Source organism: Urocampus carinirostris, chromosome 15 (assembly GCF_059441175.1).
Source record: "Urocampus carinirostris isolate Australia breed hairy pipefish chromosome 15, RoL_Ucar_1.0, whole genome shotgun sequence".
In the NCBI taxonomy this organism is placed as follows: domain Eukaryota; kingdom Metazoa; phylum Chordata; class Actinopteri; order Syngnathiformes; family Syngnathidae; genus Urocampus; species Urocampus carinirostris.
In genome coordinates this window covers 35,197,605-35,204,162 of record NC_142363.1, presented here as the reverse complement: position 1 = coordinate 35,204,162, position 6,558 = coordinate 35,197,605, and positions in this window count along the sequence as shown.

The following is a 6,558-nucleotide window of genomic DNA, read 5'->3' as shown; positions in this document are numbered from 1 at the left end:
CTCACTCTCGTTCTTTCGTTCTTGTTCTCGTTCTCTATCCCACTTTCTTTCGCTCTAATTTTTTTTCTTTCTTTCTCTGTTTACTCTTTTTTTCTAGATCACTATCTCTCTCTCTCTTATCTTATACCATGCTCTTTTTTTGTCTTTTTTTCTCCTTTTCACTCTCTCTCTCTCTTTCCTTCACTTTTGCTCTCATTTTTTTCTTTCTTTCTCTCTTTTCTCTCCATTTCTCAATCACTGTCTCTTTTTCTCTCTTGTTTACTCCCTTGCTCTTTGTTTTTGTCTTTTTTTTCCTCTTTCTTTCACTCTTTCTTCTGTCTTTTGCTTTTTTTTCTCTCTCTCTTGTTCTCCCTATCTGTTGTTGTCACTCTCTCCTTTGTTCTCTCTCTCTCTTTCGTTCTCGCTCTCTTTCATTCTCTCTCTCTTTAGTCTACTAATCCGGCCATGTGGCCCCCGAGTTAAAATGAGTCTGACACTGCTCCCCTAAACTAACCCCATGTTCTTCTGTTGCCCGCATTACAGTGCTCTTGAGATGCCCTCAGTCTCTTGTAGGATGAAAAAAATTTCCATTTTCATCCCCCTTTCCGGGCCTTAAGACGCGTCCCCGGCCCAGTTTTAGCGGCGGGGAAACGCGATCTCTCCGTCGGAATGGAAAAGTGACACGAAAGCGCATTTTAATTATTGAGAGGCCGTCTGAGTGTTTAGGCGCTAGCCAAAAGTCTTACGCGTTAGCTTAAATAGGCAGCTTATGTCCCGGCCGCTTTAATCCGTTTTAGTTTGAGACTGTATAGGGGACGGGAGGGAGGGGAGCGGGGCTAGCTAAACGCTCCATTTAGCGCAGGGGTCTCCGACGTGATGCCTGTGGGGACCAGGGGGCCCCCTAAAGACAGTTAAAGTGCTGAGATCAATGTGATTTACTGGTAAAATGAGTCTGTTTAAGCCCTTTTTTGAATTACCAACTTGGTAATAACATAGTAACAACATAGTAATAACATGATAAGAATCTGAATCTATGTGAATTTCCCTATGGGGATGAACAAAGTATCTATCTATCTATCTATCTATCTATCTATCTATCTATCTATCTATCTATCTATCTATCTATCTATCTATCTATCTATCTATCTATCTATCTATCTATCTATCTATCTATCTATCTATCTATCTATCTATCTAGACATCTATCTAGACATCTATCTAGACATCTATCTACCTAGACATCTATCTACCTATCTATCTATCTATCTACCTATCTATCTATCTATCTATCTATCTATCTATCTATCTATCTATCTATCTATCTATCTATCTATCTATCTATCTATCTATCTATCTATCTATCTAGACATCTAGACATCTAGACATCTAGACATCTAGACATCTATCTATCTAGACATCTATCTAGACATCTATTTATCTATCTATATATCTATCTATCTATCTATCTATCTATCTATCTATCTATCTATCTATCTATCTATCTATCTATCTATCTATCTATCTATCTATCTATCTATCTATCTATCTATCTATCTATCTATCTATCTATCTATCTATCTATCTATCTATCTATCTATCTATCTATCTATCTATCTATCTATCTATCTATCTAGACATCTAGACATCTAGACATCTAGACATCTAGACATCTAGACATCTATCTATCTAGACATCTATCTAGACATCTATTTATCTATCTATCTATCTATCTATCTATCTATCTATCTATCTATCTATCTATCTATCTATCTATCTATCTATCTATCTATCTATCTATCTATCTATCTATCTATCTATCTATCTATCTATCTATCTATCTATCTATCTATCTATCTGGACATCTATGTAGACATCTATTTATCTATCTAGACATCTACAATACAAAGGAAATTATTATTATTATTATCTGGACATCTATCTATTTAGACATCTATCTATCTATTTTTTACCCGATTACCTTTCTTGCTAACTTTTAAGCTACCCTTTTAGCAAGCCAACTAGCTAAGTTGCTACTCTAGAAATTGATATAAAACTGTGTGTCCTTGAGCAACAAAAGTAGCTTGACGCTTGAAAAAGTTTGAAGAGCCCTGATTTAGCGCATGGCAAAGGTACAAAGAGGCTCTTTATAAGGAAAGGGCCCCGTCGCAGGTGCAACGCCCGAGGGAGCATTCGGGGAACAGGGCTGTAAGACGAGAAGACCCCGAAGAATGTGAAAAGGCAAAAAAACGTTTTCTTCTCACGAAATGAGAAAACGAGTTCAAAGCGCTTTTAATAGAGCGAGACCATGCCCCAAAAATATCACTCTCCCCTCTCCCACGTCCACTTACGTAACAGGCGCATCCAGTCCAACTTTAACTGCTTATTTTTCGATCGGTATTTGTCCTGTGGCGTCTTACTTTCATGTTCTGTTCGGTTAGAGCTGGGGTTCCAACATATACTGGGGATCGAAATGAGAGAAGAACTGATTTTGAAATACAATGAGAATTAAATGTAATTTTATTGTGTCTATATCATGGTACTACAAGTCTTTTTACACAAAATGACTAAAAATATATCCATACCTGTCGCGCTCCAGGGCTCCATGCCCTTACATACTGTCGTATTTTCCCTTACACAATACAAAATAATCTTACACCATATTTTTTTTTCAAACGTGTTTATCTATGTACCGTATTTTCCGCACTATAAGGCGCACCTAAAAGTCTTAATTTTTTTCAAAAGCTGACTATGCGCCTTATAATGCAGTGCGCCTTATATATGGCTCAATATTAAATTCGCAAGGTCTCGCAACTTACGCAACAGCCGCCGACTCGATTTTCCCCCGAACGCGGAGTAGTCCGCGGTGTATGCTGGGATTTATATACCGGCGTTTCATTGGCTAACCAATGTGTCAATCATCATTTGAATCGATCGCTATTGGCTAAAGTTATTCGGAGCCTCGGATAGTCTAGAGGACCGAAACAAACCCTGCAATTGGCCGAAAAAGATGTGTCAATCATCAGTCAAATCGATCGCTATTGGCTGAAGTTATTCGGAGCCTCGGATTGGCTAGAGGACCAAAACAAACCCTGCAATTGGCCGAAAAAGATGTGTCAATCATCTGTTAAATCGATCGCTATTGGCTGAAGTTATTCGGAGCCTCGGATTGGCTAGAGGGCCAAAACAAACTCTGCAATTGGCCGAAAAAGATGACTGAATAGCAAGCTTGCTAAACTACGCCATAAAGAAACATGTTTCATTAGTCTGTATTTTGTACATGTAATTTGTAAATATTTTATTCTCCTGGATTTACTACACTCACGGTTGTAAGAAGACCATGATTGCGTATCATTATTGAACGTGAAAACTTAGGTGAGCTATGCGGCTTTATATTTTCCCAGTATCTTGTTTTAGAACGATCTTGATGTTGCTGTGATGAGTTTATTAAGTGTTTATTGTCATATGCACAGTAAAGTTGCGAGCAAAAAAGAAAATGGAAACTAAGGAATGGTTGGCATTTCTTGAATCCCAAGACTTTAACCTTCCGAATGATATTTGAAATGATGCATTTGAGTGACATCGTACGGACACCGCATCCGCACGTATCTACGACACGTATTTGCTTCTTTGCAAGCTTTGGGAATGTGAAGGGGGTAATCAGTTGGACTGAATCATCTGACTGTTTTGCCGACGTTCCCATTGTAGCGCCTTATAATCCGGTGCGCCTTATCTATGGAAGATATAGGACCAAAAACTATTTTTTGGGGGTGCGCCCTATAACCCGGTGCGCCCTATAGTGCGGAAAATACGGTAGTTTAACATGTTATATCGTACATGTGTTTCGTTTCATGATTGCCAAAATGAAGACACCTGTGGCAATCGTTTGGCGCGCAGGAGCGCGCTCTCTGATTGGCTGGCACTTTCCTCTTAAGCTGTCAGCGGCCAGAGGAGGGTGTCAGACCGTACTTGTGTCTCTCTGTGTGTTTTGCCAGATTCCAGTACCAAAGACCTTTCCTGTTTGATTCCTGCCTGCCTTCGGTATCGACCTGTTTCTGCCCCACGATAACGACCTGCTCTCCTGCCCTGGCCATCGACCTGCCCGCTAAGCCGTATCGATTCTGCCTACCTGTCACGGAGCTGCCGTTCCGTCCAACGCTGCTAGCGACCGACAACCATCGGCTTCCAAAGCAAGCTCTTTCAGCTCAATCCAATAAAGATTCCTTTAAAACAAACGCAATTGGGTCTGAGATTCCGTCCTGGTTCATGACACATTCGTAATATAATGCATCAAAGCAAGTGAGCCGTTTGGGAGCCGGCTCTCTTTAACGAGTTGAGCTGAAAAAGCCGGTTCTCTAAAAAGAAACGGACTTCCTTTTACTACACAACTACCACGGAATGATGCATGATGGGAAATCCCCAGGCAGCAGACGCATGCGCACAGTAGCATCAAACCGCTCGCTTCGTTTGCACTGAAAAAAATGATACCGAGATAGAGGCTACCGCGGCGAACTTGTTTGACTTGATTGATTTGCCGTTTGGTGATAGTCGGTGTATACCGGATGGTAGCCATCATTGACAAATTTGCGTTTTTCCGTACAGATTTTCTTGTACGTCGTACACGTCTTAAAATGCATCATAAACGTACTTTGTACGGCAAAAACAGGTTGACAGGCATGCATATCTTCATAAAAACATTAATTTTGTTAAAGTCTAAAATTCTGTGGCCACAGGATAGCACTAGTCTCCCATATTGCTTTCGTGTGATTTTGGTCCATTCTTCTTCCAGCCTCCTCCACAGTTGAGTGTGATAGTAGTGGGTTTCTTTACCGTAACTTTGTCACCAAGGATGTTTGGTTGTGATCAAGACTTTGGACAGGTGAAGGATTTTATACGTTTGACTATAAAGGATTTTATACGATTGAATACAAGTTAGATTTATTGAGTTTAATGCAAGATATTCACTGACTGGGTTTTAGTTCATTGACGGGGCACGCTGTCCCAAATGCAGAATATTTTGACTAGGGAATTTTGATAACAGGACTCTGACGGAGGACGGCAGGCGTTGTTTTGAGAACAAAGCCCTGATGACGTAGAAACGCTCGGTGTTGTTTTGAGTACCCCAGACATCGGGACGCTCGTCTAAGAGATGGTGAAGCCCAGGGGGCTTTCTTGGCACGCCCATGGGAGGAGCCAAGACGCCATCTTGCTGGGAGACGTCGGCCAAGAAGAGAGAGCTGAAGGACTTCATAAGAGGGATTTCCAGAGACTCCAACAACACTAATTCGGCCGTGTGGTCATGTCGGCTTTCCTGTTCATCTTTTCCGTCAAGAAACAAGCGCGCATAAATTGTTGGGTGAATGTAGGTTGTGTTTGGTTAATGGAGTCAGATAACTCATTCGAACAATTTGGTAAACGATACATTTTAATATTTAATTCCCAATACAGGCCATGCCAGTAAAAAAAAAGTGCAATTTTCTCTTTTTTTTTATTTTCAATTTTTCTTTTCATTTCCTTTTAGCTTGAGTTTTACTTTTCTTCTTATTTTTTCATTTTTTCCTTTTCTATTTCTTTTTATTGTTTTTTATTCTGATTGGTCTTCTTTTCAAAAGTAATAAGGTGCGTTCTGGCCACTTTGAATCTCCGTATTTTGTCTTCTTCCGTTGCGATTCTAGCACTCGTTTTCAGCGGCACGACAGAATACAGCGACATCTAGTGGAAAAACAATACACGCTGTCCCTTTAACTTTCATATTAAACTATCCTCCGGAGGACCTCGAGCTCAAGACCCCGCTATCAAATGGTTATATTGCTGTCCCGGTTGCCATGGCGCCCAATTGGCCCCGCCCGTGTGGCGCCAGCTGCAGCTTGTTGGCAGATTGGCTTCCTGTCAGTATCTAAACTCTGTCCTGTCAGTCCCCTTTTGTCGGTCCGTCTGCGAATCTCTGTTTTTACACGGCAAGCACTTTTTCGTCTGTCCCGTGTTTTGGCTCCCGTCTGTTTCCTGGCTTTCGACTCGTTGCTGATCTCGACCACGTTTTTTTGCTCTCCCGTCCCGAATTACGACCTGTTTTGATCTCGACCATGTCTGCTCTCCCGTCCCTAATAACAATCTGTTTTTGATCTCGACCACGTCAACTCTCCTCCCTGTCATGATTACTGATTCGGAGCACCTGCGGCTGCCCAATTGGCCCCAACAGCCTTGAGCGCTGATTGGTTCAGAGACTCTTTTTAAACCCCCGGCTTCCAAGAGGAAGCTGTCAGACCGTTTGTGAACCTATGCTTCTAGCTAGGGGAGCTCACACCTTCCGACATTTTCCTGCCTTGTTTTGTCCTGCCTGATACCTGTTGCCGACCCGTTTCTGGACCCGTTTCTGCCCTGATCTGCCATCCCACCACCGAACGGTTTTGCCCCGTTTCATGCCTCATACCTGTTGCCGACCTCTTTTCTGAACTCGATCCCGCCCATGCTCTCCTGTCCCGGCTAGTGACCAGTATCCCTGCTGCCTACGATTATCCTCGCTCGACACGGAAGTGCCACTTCGGCGTTCCAGCCACCTGCTACCCATGTCCGTCGATCATC